This window comes from Pleurodeles waltl, chromosome 8 (assembly GCF_031143425.1).
Source record: "Pleurodeles waltl isolate 20211129_DDA chromosome 8, aPleWal1.hap1.20221129, whole genome shotgun sequence".
NCBI classification, from domain to species: Eukaryota; Metazoa; Chordata; class Amphibia; order Caudata; family Salamandridae; genus Pleurodeles; species Pleurodeles waltl.
The window spans coordinates 591259721-591278434 of NC_090447.1; positions in this window are offsets into that span (position 1 = coordinate 591259721).

The following is an 18714-nucleotide window of genomic DNA, read 5'->3' on the forward strand; positions in this document are numbered from 1 at the left end:
GGCAAGGACCGCTGAACTGGGCCCTTCAAGGCAAGGAGCGCTGAACTGGGCCCCGCCGTCTCAAGCACCGCTCCACTGGGCCCCGCCGTCTCAAGAACCGCTGAACTGGGCCCCGCCGTCTCAAGAACCTCTTAACTGGGCCCTTCAGGGCAAGGACCGCTGAACTGGGCCCCGCCGTCTCAAGCACCGCTCCGCTGGGCCCCCGCCGTCTCAAGAACCGCTGAACTGGGCCCCGCCGTCTCAAGAACCGCTTAACTGGGCCCCGCCGTCTCAAGAACCGCTGAACTGGGCCCTTCAAGGCAAGGAGCGCTGAACTGGGCCCGCCGTCTCAAGCACCGCTCCGCTGGGCCCCGCCGTCTCAAGAACCGCTGAACTGGGCCCCGCCATCTCAAGAACCGCTTAACTGGGCCCTTCAGGGCAAGGACTGCTGAACTGGGCCCCGCCGTCTCAAGAACCGCTGAACTGGGCCCCGCCGTCTCACGCACCGCTGAACTGGGCCCTTCAAGGCAAGAACCGCTGGCCCTTTGGCAGACGTGGCAGGGCAGGATCTATCTCGGGCAGGGCTGCAGGATGTCCTCTGGCCAACTTGCCTCCTCCAGTGGCAGTGGGGTCTGTTATAGACTGTATGGACTGTGGCTTTGCTCTCCCCAGGATGGCCCAGTGGGCAGGCCACCCACTGTATGGACTGTTTGGACTGTGGCTTTGCTCTCCCCAGGATGGCCCAGTGGGCAGGCCACCCACTGTATGGACTGTTTGGACTGTGGCTTTGCTCTCCCCAGGATGGCCCAGTGGGCAGGCCACCCACTGTATGGACTGTTTGGACTGTGGCTTTGCTCTCCCCAGGATGGCCCAGTGGGCAGGCCACCCACTGTATGGACTGTATGGACTGTGGCTTTGCTCTCCCCAGGATGGCCCAGTGGGCAGGCCACCCACTGTATGGACTGTTTGGACTGTGGCTTTGCTCTCCCCAGGATGGCCCAGTGGGCAGGCCACCCACTGTATGGACTGTATGGACTGTGGCTTTGCTCTCCCCAGGATGGCCCAGTGGGCAGGCCACCCACTGTATGGACTGTTTGGACTGTGGCTTTGCTCTCCCCAGGATGGCCCAGTGGGCAGGCCACCCACTGTATGGACTGTTTGGACTGTGGCTTTGCTCTCCCCAGGATGGCCCAGTGGGCAGGCCACCCACTGTATGGACTGTTTGGACTGTGGCTTTGCTCTCCCCAGGATTGTCCAGTGGTCATGGAGTCCCCTCGTGGATCTGGCGTCGTGTACTCAAGTGGCTGAGGTGCCCCCCCTTCCCTTCCCCCTGAGGTGCCTGTCCTATTTTCTTTCTGATGCCCCTGCAGTGTTCTCTCAGTGGAGTTCTTGTCGTGGGACTGGGCCTTGCCCCTTTGCACAGGACCCCTGTGATCCACGGACAGTGGTTGGACTACATTTAGTAGCTGTATATATTTTGTACATAGTTTATTTATTTATTAGGATTACTGGTGTACATATTTCAATATATCTGCCCGTTTATGATCTCTTCTTTTGGTCTTTGCATTATTTCGGAGGGGGGTGGTTTGTGGGTTGTGACAGTGATCTGTGGGAATGCATTGATGTGTGTGTTGTAGTGGGTGTGGGTGGGTGGGTGTGTGCCGGTAATCTTTTCCCTCCCCTGTGTCGTAGGTGCAGTACTCACCGATGTCTTCCGCGCCGCCGGGCGTGCTCCTGGTATATGAGCAGGAATAGGAGTGCGGGGATGACCTGCAACTCTGGTTCCATACTGCCGGAATCTCGCGTGGAGTGCGTAGAGGTGAGCGTTTTCCCGTTCGTAGTCTGTTTCCGCCGTGTTCTTATCGGCGGTGCTGCCGCCCCGGAAAAGGTGGCAGATTGGTGGGTCGTAATAGGGTGGGCGGTACATTGTCTGCCGCCTGGCTGTTGGCGGGAACCGCCGCGCTGTTTGTTTGTACCGCTGTGGCGGGCGGAGTGTTAAGTTGGCGGCCTGTGTTGGCGGTTCCCGCCAGGGTCAGAATTGCATATTTTAGACCGCCGGCCTGTTGGCGGCTTGGCCGCCGCTTTATCACCGACCGCCAGGGTCAGAATGAGGGCCTTAGTCTGAATAGGCTCACCACACCCTAATTGATCACTTACGATATTGCGGCCCAAATAACCATTGGCTGGAACCTGGCTTACTTCATCTATTTCTAACTCTAGGTTAATACCTCCCTTTCTTTGCCCCCTAAGAAGGCGAGTACGTGCATCAAATGCAATAAGGCACTCAACCAAGGTCTTATCATAAAACTCAATTGAAATAATGTCATAGTTCGACCCCAGGGGGCTCCACCGTTTGGCTTTGGAAATGTCCGTACGTATGACCGATAAGCAATCCCATTGGTAACGTAGCCAGTGGATCCTCACATCATCCTTTTGGATCCAGACAGTCCTCAATGAGCCCCGGCTGCAACTTTGGGACGTTATTCAAAAAGAGAGTGTTGGTCCCAGGCTTGGTGCTTTGATCTTTTGTCAGCGTAACTGAACCACTGGGGTCTCTCTGGGGGGAAATATCACAAATAGGATCAGAAGTAGAGAGGGGTGCTGGTAACCTATTAACATTAGAAGAAGTGCGGTCCCCCTTGCATGAAGGAGTGACGATTGCTTTGCACCTCCTAGTTGTCAAAATTTGAGGGGACAGGAGGGGGACCAATAGGGGCAACGTGATTTGTCAAAGCGGCCCCCTCAATAGAGATATGTTTGTTGCCTAGCTGCCCATGTGTAAGATTATCTGCGGGGCATGTTGGGTTCACATCTAGGCCGTCCCTATATGCCTTTTTTCTTTGATGGTAGATAGCTTGTCCCCATATACAGTCGAGGTGGATAGAATCAAGTCGGTCGTTGTAAATCCATCCCTACCCCCTTCATCTCTTGAATGGCATTTGCATCCACACGGATATACTGTATTTTCCTGCGGAAATTTGGCTAATTGCAGTACCAGGGTCCTAACGTCGTCCACTCTCTGCAGTATGAGAGACACATTGGTCTCAGAGGGAGATTGCTCCAAGTGGGAAGTAGAAATAGAAATGGGTGGACAAATAGTATCCTCTTTATTGAGCTCAACTGCAAGGTGTTCGTAAGCCCTAAGTGGATCACCCTTCTCAGCTAGGGCCTCGAACAGATTTCTGCAGGGTATATTTGGGATCAGATTTATCACGGGGCTTAGTGGAATGGCTGGAATAGATTTACTTCCTTCCTCTTGTGCTTGGGGTGGCCCTGGTCTAGATAAAGGGTCAGTAGCAGCGGCCGTTGATCCTTGGGGTGGGGGGGTAGTATTAGCTGTGTTAGCTAGAACCCCTCCTCTATTAGACAGAATAACAGGGTCTGAAACTTGACCATTCATCTTTTTTTGGTTAAAGAACTCTTGGATCCTCCTAGGCTGTAATGAAGCCTTCTTTGGAGGCAGGGCTCCGTTATTACCCACTGTACAATTTAAAATGGCCTCCACTTCTTCAAATAACTGGTCTATCTCTTCAAATGGTTTATGGCCACTTCCTTTGGTCTTAGTAACTGGTTTTCTGGGGTGCTTTTTCTGCTTTTTACAGTCAATCAGGGGATCCAACAGGTCTACAGCTTTCCTCTTCCCAGTGGGGCTGGTGGAAGTGACAGCAACACAGTAAAAAGTTGGAGTAATTTAAATCTTACGTGTTTGGTGGATCAACGGTAAGTAACTTGGCACCCAACCTTCACCAAGTGAGGGTTAGACATGTCGGTGACTTAAAAGTTACTTATGTGCAGTGAAAAATGGCTGTGAAATAACGTGGACATTATTTCACTCAGGGTGCAGTGGCAGGCCTGTGTAAGAATTGTCTGAGGTCCCTATGGGAGGCAAAGGAAATGCTGCAGCCCATGGGGATCTCCTGGAACCCCAATACCCTGGGTACCTAAGTACCATATAAAAGGGAATTATATAGGTTTACCAGTGTGCCAATGAGAATTGGTAAATTTAGTCACTAGCCTACAGTGACAAATTTAGAAAGCAGAGAGAGCATAAACACTGAGGTTCTGGTTAGCAGAGCCTCAGTGGCACAGTTAGGCACCACACAGGGAACACATACAGGGCATACACTATGAGCACTGGGGTCCTGGCTAGCAGGATCCCAGTGACACAAGGGCAAAAACAAACATACATACAGTGAAAATGTGGGTAACATGCCAGGCAAGATGGTACTTTCCTACAACTCCTTCCAGGCCCTTCACACCTATTTCCAAAGGGAGAGGATGTAACACCCTTTCGCAGAGGAAATCCTTTGTTCTGCCTTCGTGGGACTGGGCTGCCCAGGCCCCAGGGGGGCAGAAACCTGTCCGAGGGTTGGCAGCAGCGGTAGCTGCAGAGAAAACCCCAGAGAGTTAGTTTGGCAGTACCCGGGCTCTATGCTGGAGCCCCGGGGATGCATGGAATTGTCTTCCCAATACCAGAATAGTATTGGGGTGACAATTCCATGATCCTAGACATGTCACAAGGCCATGTTCGGAGGTACCATTGTGACACTACATATAGGCATTGACCTACATGTAGTGTACGTGTGTAATGATGTCCCCGCACTCACAAAGTCTGGGGAATTTGCCCTGAACAATGTGGGGGCAACTTGGCTAGTGCCAGGGTGCCCTCACACTAAGGGGGTCATTACGACCCTGGCGGAAGGCGGAGAAGCGGCGATAAGTCAGCCAACAGGCTGGCGGTCTTTATTTTGGAATTATGACCATGGCGGTTACCGCCATGGTCATCCGCCTCTTCTCCGTTCCACCCGCCGGGCTGGCCCAGCGGTCGTCACTATACCGCCGGCGGTATTTTGACCCGGCTCAATGCCATGGATTTCATGCGGTTTGAAACCGCCATGAAATCCATGGCGGTAAGCACTATCAGTGCCAGGGAATTCCTTCCCTGGCACTGATAGGGGTCTCCCCCACCCCCCACCCCCACCCAGACTCCCCCACTACACCCCCCACCACCCCTGCCACCCCCCAAAGGTGGCAGGACCCCCCTCCCCACCCGACCCCCAACATCACATCACCCATACCCACACTGTAGGAAAGTACCATCTTGCCTGGCATGTTGCCCCCATATTTCACTGTATATATGTTGTTTTAGTTGTATGTGTCACTGGACCCTGCCAACCAGGGCCCCAGTGCTCATAAGTGTGCCCTGTATGTGTTACCTGTGTTATGACTAACTGTCTCACTCAAGCTCTGCTAATCAGAACCTCAGTGGTTATGCTCTCTCATTTCTTTCCAAATTGTCACTAACAGGCTAGTGACCAATTTTACCAATTTACATTGGCATACTGGAACACCCTTATAATTCCCTAGTATATGGTACTGAGGTACCCAGGGTATTGAGGCTCCAGGAGATCCGTATGGGCTGCAGCATTTCTTTTGCCACCCATAGGGAGCTCTGACAATTCTTACACAGGCCTGCCACTGCAGCCTGAGTGAAATAACGTCCACGTTATTTCACAGCCATTTTACACTGCACTTAAGTAACTTATAAGTCACCTATATGTCTAACCTTTACCTGGTAAAGGTTGGGTGCTAAGTTACTTAGTGTGTGGGAACCCTGGCACTAGCCAAGGTGCCCCCCATTGTTCAGGGCCAATTCCCCGGACTTTGTGAGTGCGGGGACACCATTACACGCGTGCACTATACATAGGTCACTACCTATGTATAGCTTCACAATGGTAACTCCGAATATGGCCATGTAACATGTCTAAGATCATGGAATTGCCCCACCAATGCCATCCTGGTGTTGGGAGACAATCCCATGATTCCCCGGGTCTCCAGCACAGACCCGGGTGCTGCCAAACTGCCTTTCCCGGGGTTTCACTGCAGCTGCTGCTGCTGCCAACCCCTCAGACAGGTTTCTGCCCTCCTGGGGTCCAGCCAGGCTTGGTCCAGGAAGGCAGAACAAAGGACTTCCTCAGAGAGAGGGTGTTACACCCTCTCCCTTTGGAATAAGGTGTCAGGGCTAGGGAGGAGTAGCCTCCCCCAGCCTCTGGAAATGCTTTGATGGGCACAGATGGTGCCCATCTCTGCATAAGCCAGTCTACACCGGTTCAGGGATCCCTCAGCCCTGCTCTGGCGCGAAACTGGAAAAAGGAAAGGGGAGTGACCACTCCCCTGACCTGCACCTCCCCTGGGAGGTGCCCAGAGCTCCTCCAGTGTGCTCCAGACCTCTGCCATCTTGGAAACAGAGGTGCTGCTGGCACACTGGACTGCTCTGAGTGGCCAGGGCCAGCAGGTGACGTCAGACACTCCTTCTGATAGGCTCCTTCAGGTGTTGCTAGCCTATCCTCTCTCCTAGGTAGCCAAACCTCCTTTTCTGGCTATTTAGGGTCTCTGCTTTGTGGAATTCTTTAGATAACGAATGCAAGAGCTCATCAGAGTTCCTCTGCATCTCTCTCTTCACTTTCTGCCAAGGAATCGACTGCTGACCGGGCTGGAAGCCTGCAAAACTGCAACAAAGTAGCAAAGACGACTACTACGACCTTGTAACGCTGATCCTGCCGCCTTCTCGACTGTTTTCCTGGTGGTGCATGCTGTGGGGGTAGTGTAGGAGGCTGGACTGGCTTGTAGTGAGTACCAAGGGGTACTTGCACCTTGCACCAGGCCCAGTTATCCCTTATTAGTGTATAGGGTGTCTAGCAGCTTAGGCTGATAGATAATGGTAGCTTAGCAGAGCAGCTTAGGCTGAACTAGGAGACGTGTGAAGCTACTACAGTACCACTTAGTGTCATAGGCACAATATCATAAGAAAACACAATACACAGTTATACTAAAAATAAAGGTACTTTATTTTTATGACAATATGCCAAAGTATCTTAGAGTGTACCCTCAGTGAGAGGATAGGAAATATACACAAGATATATATACACAATAGCAAAAATATGCAGTATAGTCTTAGAAAACAGTGCAAACAATGTATAGTTACAATAGGATGCAATGGGGAAACATAGGGATAGGGGCAACACAAACCATATACTCCAAAAGTGGAATGTGAACCACGAATGGACCCCAAACCTATGTGACCTTGTAGAGGGTCGCTGGGACTATTAGAAAATAGTGAGAGTTAGAAAAATAACCCTCCCCAAGACCCTGAAAAGTGAGTGCAAAGTGCACTAAAGTTCCCCTAAGGACAGAAAAGTTGTGTTAGGGGAATAATGCAGGAAAGACACAAACCAGCAATGCAACAACTGTGGATTTCCAATCTAGGGTACCTGTGGAACAAGGGGACCAAGTCCAAAAGTCACAAGCAAGTCGGAGATGGGCAGATGCCCAGGAAATGCCAGCTGCGGGTGCAAAGAAGCTTCTCCTGGACAGAAGAAGCTGAGGTTTCTGCAGGAACGAAAAGGGCTAGAGACTTCCCCTTTGGTGGACGGGTCTTTCTCGCCGTGGAGAGTCGTGCAGAAGTTTTTTCCCGCCGGAAGGACGCCGATAAGCCTTGCTAGTCGCAAATCGTGCATTTGACGTTTTTGGACGCTGCTGGTGCCCAGGAGGGACCAGGAGGTCGCAAATTGGACCTTAAGAGAGAGGGGACATCGAGCAAGACAAAGAGCTCTCACTAAAGCAGGTAGCACCCGGAGAAGTGCCAGAAACAAGCACTACGAGGATGCGTGAAACGGTGCTCGCCGAAGTTGCACAAAGGAGTCCCCCGTCGCCGGAGACCAACTTAGAAAGTCGTGCAATGCAGGTTAGAGTGCCGTGGACCCAGGCTTGGCTGTGCACAAAGGATTTCCGCCGGAAGTGCACAGGGGCCGGAGTAGCTGCAAAGTTGCGGTTCCCAGCAATGCAGCCCAGCGAGGTGAGGCAAGGACTTACCTCCACCAAACTTGGGCTGAAGAGTCACTGGACTGTGGGGGTCACTTGGACAGAGTTGCTGGATTCGAGGGACCTCGCTCGTCATGCTGAGAGGAGACCCAAGGGACCGGTAATGCAGCTTTTTGGTGCCTGCGGTTGCAGGGGGAAGATTCCGTCGACCCACGGGAGATTTCTTCGGAGCTTCTGGTGCAGAGAGGAGGCAGGCTACCCCCACAGCATGCACAAGCAGGAAAACAGTCGAGAAGGCGGCAGGATCAGCGTTACAGAGTTGCAGTAGTCGTCTTTGCTACTATGTTGCAGGTTTGCAGGCTTCCAGCGCGGTCAGCGGTCGATTCCTTATCAGAAGGTGAAGAGAGAGATACAGAGGAACTCGGCTGAGCTCATGCATTCGTTATCTAAAGTTTCCCCAGAGACAGAGACCCTAAATAGCCAGAAAAGAGGGTTTGGCTACCTAGGAGAGAGGAAAGGCTACTAACACCTGAAGGAGCCTATCAGCAGGAGTCTCTGACGTCACCTGGTGGCACTGGCCACTCAGAGCAGTCCAGTGTGCCAGCAGCACCTCTGTTTCCAAGATGGCAGAGGTCTGGAGCACACTGGAGGAGCTCTGGACACCTCCCAGGGGAGGTGCAGGTCAGGGGAGTGGTCACTCCCCTTTCCTTTGTCCAGTTTCGCGCCAGAGCAGGGGCTAAGGGGTCCCTGAACCGGTGTAGACTGGCTTATGCAGAATTGGGCACATATGTGCCCAACAAAGCATTTCCAGAGGCTGGGGGAGGCTACTCCTCCCCTGCCTTCACACCATTTTCCAAAGGGAGAGGGTGTCACACCCTCTCTCAGAGGAAGTTCTTTGTTCTGCCATCCTGGGCCAGGCCTGGCTGGACCCCAGGAGGGCAGCTGCCTGTCTGAGGGGTTGGCAGCAGCAGCAGCTGCAGTGAAACCCCAGGAAGGGCAGTTTGGCAGTACCAGGGTCTGTGCTACAGACCACTGGGATCATGGGATTGTGCCAACTATGCCAGGATGGTATAGAGGGGGCAATTCCATGATCATAGACATGTTACATGGCCATATTCGGAGTTACCATGGTGAAGCTACATATAGGTAGTGACCTATATGTAGTGCACGCGTGTAATGGTGTCCCCGCACTCACAAAGTTCAGGGAATTGGCTCTGAACAATGTGGGGGCACCTTGGCTAGTGCCAGGGTGCCCTCACACAAAGTAACTTTGCACCTAACCTTTACCAGGTAAAGGTTAGACATATAGGTGACTTATAAGTTACTTAAGTGCAGTGTAAAATGGCTGTGAAATAACGTGGACGTTATTTCACTCAGGCTGCAGTGGCAGGCCTGTGTAAGAATTGTCAGAGCTCCCTATGGGTGGCAAAAGAAATGCTGCAGCCCATAGGGATCTCCTGGAACCCCAATACCCTGGGTACCTCAGTACCATATACTAGGGAATTATAAGGGTGTTCCAGTAAGCCAATGTAAATTGGTAAAAATGGTCACTAGCCTGTTAGTGACAATTTGGAAAGAAATGAGAGAGCATAACCCCTGAGGTTCTGATTAGCAGAGCCTCAGTGAGACAGTTAGTCACTACACAGGTAACACATTCAGGCACACTTATGAGCACTGGGGCCCTGGGTTACCAGGGTGCCAGTGACACATACAACTAAAACAACATATATACAGTGAAAAATGGGGGTAACATGCCAGGCAAGATGGTACTTTCCTACACAACCCCCCCCCCCAAATGAAGGACATTAAGACTAGCCATGACCTGATGAGTCTTCATTGTCTAAGTGGAAATATCTGGAGAGTCCTTCTGCATTGGAGTGGCTACTCCCAGGTCTATGTTCCACTGTATAGTCCATTCCCTGTAGGGATATGGACCACCTCAACAATTTAGGATTTTCACCTTTCATTTGTTTTAGCCAAAGTAGAGGTTTGTGGTCTGTCTGAACAATGAAGTGAGTGCCAAACAGGTATGGCCTCAACTTCTTCAGAGCCCAGACCACAGCAAAGGCCTCCCTCTCAATGGCAGACCAACGCTTTTCTCTAGGGGTCAACCTCCTACTAATAAAAGCAACAGGTTGATCCTGGCCCTCAGAATTAAGTTGTGATAGGACTGCCCCTACTCCTAATTCAGATGCATCAGTTTGGACATAGAATTTTTTAGAGTAACAAGGGCTTTTCAGGACAGGTGCAGAGCACATGGCCTGCTTCAGCTCCTCAAAAGCTTTCTGACAGTTTGCTGTGCATAATACCTTTTTAGGCATTTTCTTGGATGTGAGGTCATTAAGAGGGGCTGCAATGGAGCCATAGTTCTTAATGAACCTCCTGTAATACCCAGTGAGGCCTAGGAAGGCTCTCACCTGAGTCTGAGTGGTAGGGGGAACCCAATCAATAATAGTTTGGATTTTCCCCTGAAGTGGTGCAATCTGTTCCCCACCAACAAGGTGTCCCAGATAAACCACCTTACCCTGCCCTATCTGGCACTTTGAAGCCTTGATAGTGAGGCCTGCCTTTTGCAGGGCCTCCAAAACTTTCCATAGGTGGACCAGGTGATCATCCCAGCTGGAGCTAAAGACAGGTATATCGTCCAAATATGCTGCACTGAAAGCTTCCAGCCCTTGCAGGACTGTGTTCACCAACCTCTGAAAAGTGGCAGGTGCATTTTTCAAACCAAAAGGCATTACAGTAAACTGGTAATGTCCTCCAATGGTAGAAAATGCAGTCTTAGGTTTAGCATCTTCTGACAATTTGATCTGCCAATACCCTGCAGTCAAATCAAAAGTGCTTAGATACTTGGCAGATGCCAGTGTATCTATGAGCTCATCTGCCCTGGGTATAGGGTGAGCATCAGTTTTGGTTACCAAGTTGAGACCTCTATAGTCTACACAAAACCGCATTTCTTTCTTTCCATCTTTAGAATTGGGTTTTGGTACCAGTACCACAGGAGAAGCCCATGGACTGTCAGAGTGCTCAACCACTCCTAGTTCCAACATTTTCTGAACTTCTTGCTTTATGCAGTCCCTGACATGGTCAGGCTGCCTATAGATCTTACTTTTGACAGGTAAACTGTCTCCAGTATCTATAGTGTGCTCACACCAAGAAGTGGTGCCTGGCACAGTAGAGAAGAGTTCTGAAAATTGTCCTAGGAGATTTATGCAATTGTCTTTCTGCTCAGCAGTAAGACAATCAGCCAAAACTACACCTTCCACAAGAGCATCTTGATCTGTGGAAGAGAAGAGATCAGGTAGAGGATCACTGTCTTCTTCCTGTCCCTCATCTGTTGCCATGAGTAGGGTGAGATCAGCCCTGTCATAGTAGGGTTTCAGGCGGTTGACATGGAGCACCCTAAGGGGACTCCTGGCAGTGCCTAAGTCAACCAAGTAGGTGACTTCACCCTTCTTTTCAACAATTGTGTAGGGTCCACTCCATTTATCTTGGAGTGCTCTTGGGGCCACAGGCTCCAAGACCCACACTTTCTGCCCTGGTTGGTACTGAACCAAAACAGCCTTCTGATCATGCCATTGCTTCTGGAGCTCTTGGCTGGCCTGAAGGTTTTTACTGGCCTTTTTCATGTACTCAGCCTTCCTTGATCTGAGGCCAAGTACATAATCCACAATATCCTGCTTAGGAGCTTTTAAAGGTTGTTCCCAATCCTCCTTTACAAGTGTGAGTGGACCTCTAACAGGGTGTCCAAAAAGAAGTTCAAAGGGGCTGAAGCCCACTCCTTTCTGGGGTACCTCCCTGTAGGCAAAAAGGAGGCATGGTAGAAGGATATCCCATCTCCTGCGGAGTTTTTCAGGGAGACCCATAATCATGCCTTTGAGAGTTTTATTAAATCTCTCCACCAGTCCATTTGTTTGTGGATGATAGGGTGTTGTGAACTTGTATGTTACACCACACTCCTTCCACATGGCCTTTAAGTATGCAGACATGAAATTGCTTCCCCTGTCTGATACTACTTCCTTTGGGAAGCCCACCCTGGAAAATATTCCCAGGAGGGCCTTTGCCACTGCAGGAGCTGTAGTGGTCCTTAAAGGAATTGCTTCAGGATATCTTGTGGCATGGTCCACTACCACTAAGATAAACCTATTGCCTGAAGCAGTAGGAGGGTCAAGGGGGCCAACTATGTCAACCCCTACCCTTTCAAAGGGAACCCCAACCACAGGCAGTGGGATAAGGGGTGCCTTTGGAGTGCCACCTGTCTTGCCACTGGCTTGACAGGTTTCACAGGACTTACAAAATTCCTTTGTGTCCTCAGACATCCTAGGCCAATGAAACAGGGGAACAAGCCTGTCCCAAGTTTTCATTTGTCCTAGGTGCCCAGCTAAAGGAATGTCATGTGCCAGTGTTAGGAGGAACTTTCTGTACTCCTGAGGAATCACTAATCTCCTGGCAGCTCAAGGTTTAGGATCCCTATGCTCAGTGTACAAGAGGTTGTCTTCCCAGTAAACTCTGTGAGAGTCACTGACATCCCCATTAGCCTGTTTGACAGCTTGCTGTCTGAGACCCTCTAATGTGGGACAGGTTTGCTGTGCCACACTCAGCTCCTCTCTGGCAGGCCCCCCTTCACCCAATAGCTCAGCAGTGTCTGCTTCCAGCTCCTCTGGTGTAGGTTCTGCACAGGGAGGGAATTCTTCTTCCTCAGAAGTAGAATCCACTGTAGAGGGAGGGATAGTAGGAAGTGGTTTGCTTCTACTAGCCCTAGCTTTAGGGAGCACTTGGTCCATTGTTCCAGGATCCAAGCTTCCCTGTCCTTTTTGCTTTTTGGCCTGAGCCCTTGTCAAAGCAAAAATATGCCCTGGGATGCCCAGCATTGCTGCATGGGCCTCCAACTCCACATCTGACCAAGCTGATGTCTCCAAATCATTCCCTAATAGACAGTCTACAGGTAAACCTGAAGCTACCACAACTTTCTTTGGACCAGTTACCCCCCCCCAGTTGAGATTTACAACAGCCATGGGGTGGCTTTGTGTTATGTTGTGAGCATCGGTTACTTGGTACTGGTGTCCAAGTATGTGTTGTTCAGGGTGCACCAGTTTCTCAATCACCATTGTGACACTGGCACCTGTGTCCCTGTAGGCCTGGACCTCAACACCATTTATTAGGGTTAGTTGCTTGTACTTCTCCAAGTTATGGGGGCAAGCAACCAAAGTGGCTAAATCAATAGCCCCTTCAGAGACTAAAGTAGCCTCTGTGGTCTCCCTAATTAGACCAACCCCAACTAAATTACCAAAAGTGAGCCCAGCTACTCCCTTGGATTGGCTATTAGTAGGTTTGCTCCCACCACCACTGCTATTAGTAGGGACACTAGGTGTAGCAGTAGGGGTTGTAGTGGTAGGAGCTGTGGTGCCTTTCTTTGGACAACTGGGATCTGTTGTCCAATGGCCTTTTATTTTACATAAATAGCACCATGGTTTCTTTTCCTTGTTCTGATTAAAGGAGGATTTGGGCCCACCACCCCCACCAGAGTGTTTTTGTGGGCCTGATGAAGACTCATTTTTAGATTTGTCCCCACCCTTGTCAGAAGACTTACCATCCTTCTTTTTGTTGCCATCTTTGTCACCCCCTGTATGAACTTTTCTGTTCACTCTTGTTCTGACCCATTTGTCTGCCTTCTTTCCCAATTCTTGGGGAGAGGTCAGATCAGAGTCCACCAAGTACTGGTGCAACAAATCAGACACACAATTATTAAGAATATGCTCTCTCAGGATCAAGTTATACAGGCTGTCATAATCAGTAACTTTACTGCCATGTAACCACCCCTCCAAGGCCTTCACTGAATGGTCAATGAAATCAACCCAGTCTTGTGAAGACTCCTTTTTGGTCTCTCTGAACTTTATCCTGTACTGTTCAGTGGTTAAGCCATAACCATCCAGGAGTGCATTCTTAAGAACTTGGAAATTATTGGCATCATTTTCTTTCACAGTAAGGAGCCTATCCCTACCTTTTCCACTAAATGATAGCCATAGGATAGCAGCCCACTGCCTTTGAGGGACATCCTGTACAACACAGGCCCTTTCAAGTGCAGCAAACCACTTGTTAATGTCATCCCCCTCCTTATAAGGGGGAACTATCTTGTGCAGATTCCTGGAATCATGCTCTTTTGCAGGATGACTATGGGGAATACTGCTGCTGCCACCATGGGTATCTAAACCCAACTTCTGTCTTTCCTTCTCTAATTCAAAAGACTGTCTATCCAAATCCAGCTGTTGCTTTTTAAGCTTCAGTCTGGTTTGTTCCACCCTCAACTTATTGAGTTCCCTCTCTAACATTCTGTCATCAGGGTTGGTGGGAGGGACATTTCTAGAAACAGAGCTATGATGGGAATAAACAGAAGGAGACCTGTCCCTTACAGAAGCCAACTTAACAGCTTGGTTTACAGAAACATTACTACCAGTATGGTGAGAATAAATGCTTTTGCTATGATGTGAGACAACACTATTTCTTTGGTGTGGCTCATCATCATTACCATCTATGCTAGATTGTCTAGTAATGGGCAGGCTAGGAAGTTTCTTTCCTGAATCTTTTCCTGGGGGAGTCCCTGAATCAGATTGGGAACTATTAGGTACTTTTTCAACAGATGGGCCACCTCTGGCCTTATCCTATTCTCTAAGCATGTTAATTACCAGTTCCAAGGCAGGATTCTTCCCTACACTCAAACCTCTCTCTATACAGAGACTCCTTGCTCTTTTCCAGCTAAGGTTGTCATATGCAAGTTTGGACAGATCAACACTTTGGCTTGTGCCAGACATTTTTAGAGAGAGTTAAAGTGATAGAGAAAGAGACAAAAGTTTTCAGAACTTTTTTTGGAAAGACAGAAAAAAAACTTTTTAAACTTTTAAGAACTTTTTGAAAGTTTAGGAGTACTTTTCAGCACTTAGAAAAGAGTGAAAAGAGGAAATGCAAAACTTTTTGGATATGTGTATATACACTGACCTTGTTTTGTATATTTTTCTCTTATGAAAAGTACAATGACAAGAGTGGTAAGTAGTCTCAAGCACTTATCCCACCACTGCACAACCAATGTAGGAGGCTGGACTGGCTTGTAGTGAGTACCAAGGGGTACTTGCACCTTGCACCAGGCCCAGTTATCCCTTATTAGTGTATAGGGTGTCTAGCAGCTTAGGCTGATAGATAATGGTAGCTTAGCAGAGCAGCTTAGGCTGAACTAGGAGACGTGTGAAGCTACCACAGTACCACTTAGTGTCATATGCACAATATCATAAGAAAACACAATACACAGTTATACTAAAAATAAAGGTACTTTATTTTTATGACAATATGCCAAAGTATCTTAGAGTGTACCCTCAGTGAGAGGATAGGAAATATACACAAGATATATATACACAATAGCAAAAATATGCAGTATAGTCTTAGAAAACAGTGCAAACAATGTATAGTTACAATAGGATGCCATGGGGAAACATAGGGATAGGGGCAACACAAACCATATACTCCAAAATTGGAATGTGAACCACGAATGGACCCCAAACCTATGTGACCTTGTAGAGGGTCGCTGGGACTATTAGAAAATAGTGAGAGTTAGAAAAATAACCCTCCCCAAGACCCTGAAAAGTGAGTGCAAAGTGCACTAAAGTTCCCCTAAGGACAGAAAAGTCGTGTTAGGGGAATAATGCAGGAAAGACACAAACCAGCAATGCAACAACTGTGGATTTCCAATCTAGGGTACCTGTGGAACAAGGGGACCAAGTCCAAAAGTCACAAGCAAGTCGGAGATGGGCAGATGCCCAGGAAATGCCAGCTGCGGGTGCAAAGAAGCGTCTACTGGACAGAAGAAGCTGAGGTTTCTGCAGGAACGAAAAGGGCTAGAGACTTCCCCTTTGGTGGACGGGTCCCTCTCGCCTTGGAGAGTCGTGCAGAAGTGTTTTCCCGCCGGAAGAATGCCAACAAGCCTTGCTAGTTGCAAATCGTGCGTTTGGCGTTTTGGGACGCTGCTGGGGCCCAGGAGGGACCAGGAGGTCGCAATTTGGATCTGAAGAGAGAGGAGACGTCGAGCAAGACAAAGAGCCCTCACTGAAGCAGGTAGCACCCAGAGAAGTGCCAGAAACAGGCAATACGAGGATGCGTGAAACGGTGCTTGCCGAAGTTGCACAAAGGAGTCCCACGTCGCCGGAGACCAACTTAGAAAGTCGTGCAATGCAGGTTAGAGTGCCGTGGACCCAGGCTTGGCTGTACACAAAGGATTTCCGCCGGAAGTGCACAGGGGCCGGAGTAGCTGCAAAGTCGCGGTTCTCAGCAATGCAGCCCAGCGAGGTGAGGCAAGGACTTACCTCCACCAAACTTGGGCTGAAGAGTCACTGGACTGTGGGGGTCACTTGGACAGAGTTGCTGGATTCGAGGGACCTCGCTCGTCGTGCTGAGAGGAGACCCAAGGGACCGGTAATGCAGCTTTTTGGTGCCTGCGGTTGCAGGGGGAAGATTCCGTCGACCCACGGGAGATTTCTTCGGAGCTTCTGGTGCAGAGAGGAGGCAGGCTACCCCCACAGCATGCACAAGCAGGAAAACAGTCGAGAAGGCGGCAGGATCAGCGTTACAGAGTTGCAGTAGTCGTCTTTGCTACTATGTTGCAGGTTTGCAGGCTTCCAGCGCGGTCAGCGGTCGATTCCTTATCAGAAGGTGAAGAGAGAAATGCAGAGGAACTCGGCTGAGCTCATGCATTCGTTATCTAAAGTTTCCCCAGAGACAGAGACCCTAAATAGCCAGAAAAGAGGGTTTGGCTACCTAGGAGAGAGGAAAGGCTACTAACACCTGAAGGAGCCTATCAGCAGGAGTCTCTGACGTCACCTGGTGGCACTGGCCACTCAGAGCAGTCCAGTGTGCCAGCAGCACCTCTGTTTCCAAGATGGCAGAGGTCTGGAGCACACTGGAGGAGCTCTGGACACCTCCCAGGGGAGGTGCAGGTCAGGGGAGTGGTCACTCCCCTTTCCTTTGTCCAGTTTCGCGCCAGAGCAGGGGCTAAGGGGTCCCTGAACCGGTGTAGACTGGCTTATGCAGAATTGGGCACATCTGTGCCCAACAAAGCATTTCCAGAGGCTGGGGGAGGCTACTCCTCCCCTGCCTTCACACCATTTTCCAAAGGGAGAGGGTGTCACACCCTCTCTCAGAGGAAGTTCTTTGTTCTGCCATCCTGGGCCAGGCCTGGCTGGACCCCAGGAGGGCAGCTGCCTGTCTGAGGGGTTGGCAGCAGCAGCAGCTGCAGTGAAACCCCAGGAAGGGCAGTTTGGCAGTACCAGGGTCTGTGCTACAGACCACTGGGATCATGGGATTGTGCCAACTATGCCAGGATGGTATAGAGGGGGCAATTCCATGATCATAGACATGTTACATGGCCATATTCGGAGTTACCATGGTGAAGCTACCTATAGGTAGTGACCTATATGTAGTGCACGCGTGTAATGGTGTCCCCGCACTCACAAAGTTCAGGGAATTGGCTCTGAACAATGTGGGGGCACCTTGGTTAGTGCCAGGGTGCCCTCACACAAAGTAACTTTGCACCTAACCTTTACCAGGTAAAGGTTAGACATATAGGTGACTTATAAGTTACTTAAGTGCAGTCTAAAATGGCTGTGAAATAACGTGGACGTTATTTCACTCAGGCTGCAGTGGCAGGCCTGTGTAAGAATTGTCAGAGCTCCCTATGGGTGGCAAAAGAAATGCTGCAGCCCATAGGGATCTCCTGGAACCCCAATACCCTGGGTACCTCAGTACCATATACTAGGGAATTATAAGGGTGTTCCAGTAAGCCAATGTAAATTGGTAAAAATGGTCACTAGCCTGTTAGTGACAATTTGGAAAGAAATGAGAGAGCATAACCACTGAGGTTCTGATTAGCAGAGCCTCAGTGAGACAGTTAGTCACTACACAGGTAACACATTCAGGCACACTTATGAGCACTGGGGCCCTGGGTTACCAGGGTCCCAGTGACACATACAACTAAAACAACATATATACAGTGAAAAATGGGGGTAACATGCCAGGCAAGATGGTACTTTCCTACACGTAGTCTGCCTCCTCTCTGCATTAGAAGCTCCGAAGAAATCTCCCGTGGGTCGACGGAATCTTCCCCCTGCAACCGCAGGCACCAAAGAACTGCATCACTGGTCCTCTGGGTCTCCTCTCAGCACGACGAGCGAGGTCCCTTGAACTCAGCAACTCTGTCCAAGTGACTCCCACAGTCCAGTGACTCTTCAGTCCAAGTTTGGTGGAGGTAAGTCCTTGCCTCCCCACGCTAGACTGCATTGCTGGGAACCGCGTGTTTTGCAGCTACTCCGGCTCCTGTGCACTCACCGAGGATTTCCTTTGTGCACAGCCAAGCCTGGGTCCCCGGCACTCTAACCTGCATTGCACGACCTCCTGAGTTGTCCTCCGGCTTCGTGGGACCCTCTTGTGCAACTTCGGGTGAGCTCCGGTTCATTCCACTTTGTAGTGCCTGTTCCGGCACTTCTGCGGGTGCTGCTTGCTTCTGAGTGGGCTCCTTCTCTTGCTGGGCGCCCCCTCTGTCTCCTCACACAATTGGCGACATCCTGGTCCCTCCTGGGCCACAGCAGCATCCAAAAACCCTAACCCCAACCCTTGCAGCTAGCAAGGCTTGTTTGCAGTCTTTGCGCACAAAAACACTTCTGCACGACTCTTCACAACGTGGGACATCCATCCTCTAAAGGGGATGTTTCTAGCCCTTGTTGTTCCTGCAGAATCCTCAGCTTCTACCATCCAGTGGCAGCTTCTTTGCACCCACAGCTGGCATTTCCTGGGCATCTGCCCACTCCCAACTTGATCGTGACTCTTGGACTTGGTCCCCTTGTTCCACAGGTACTCTCGTCAGGAAATCCATCGTTG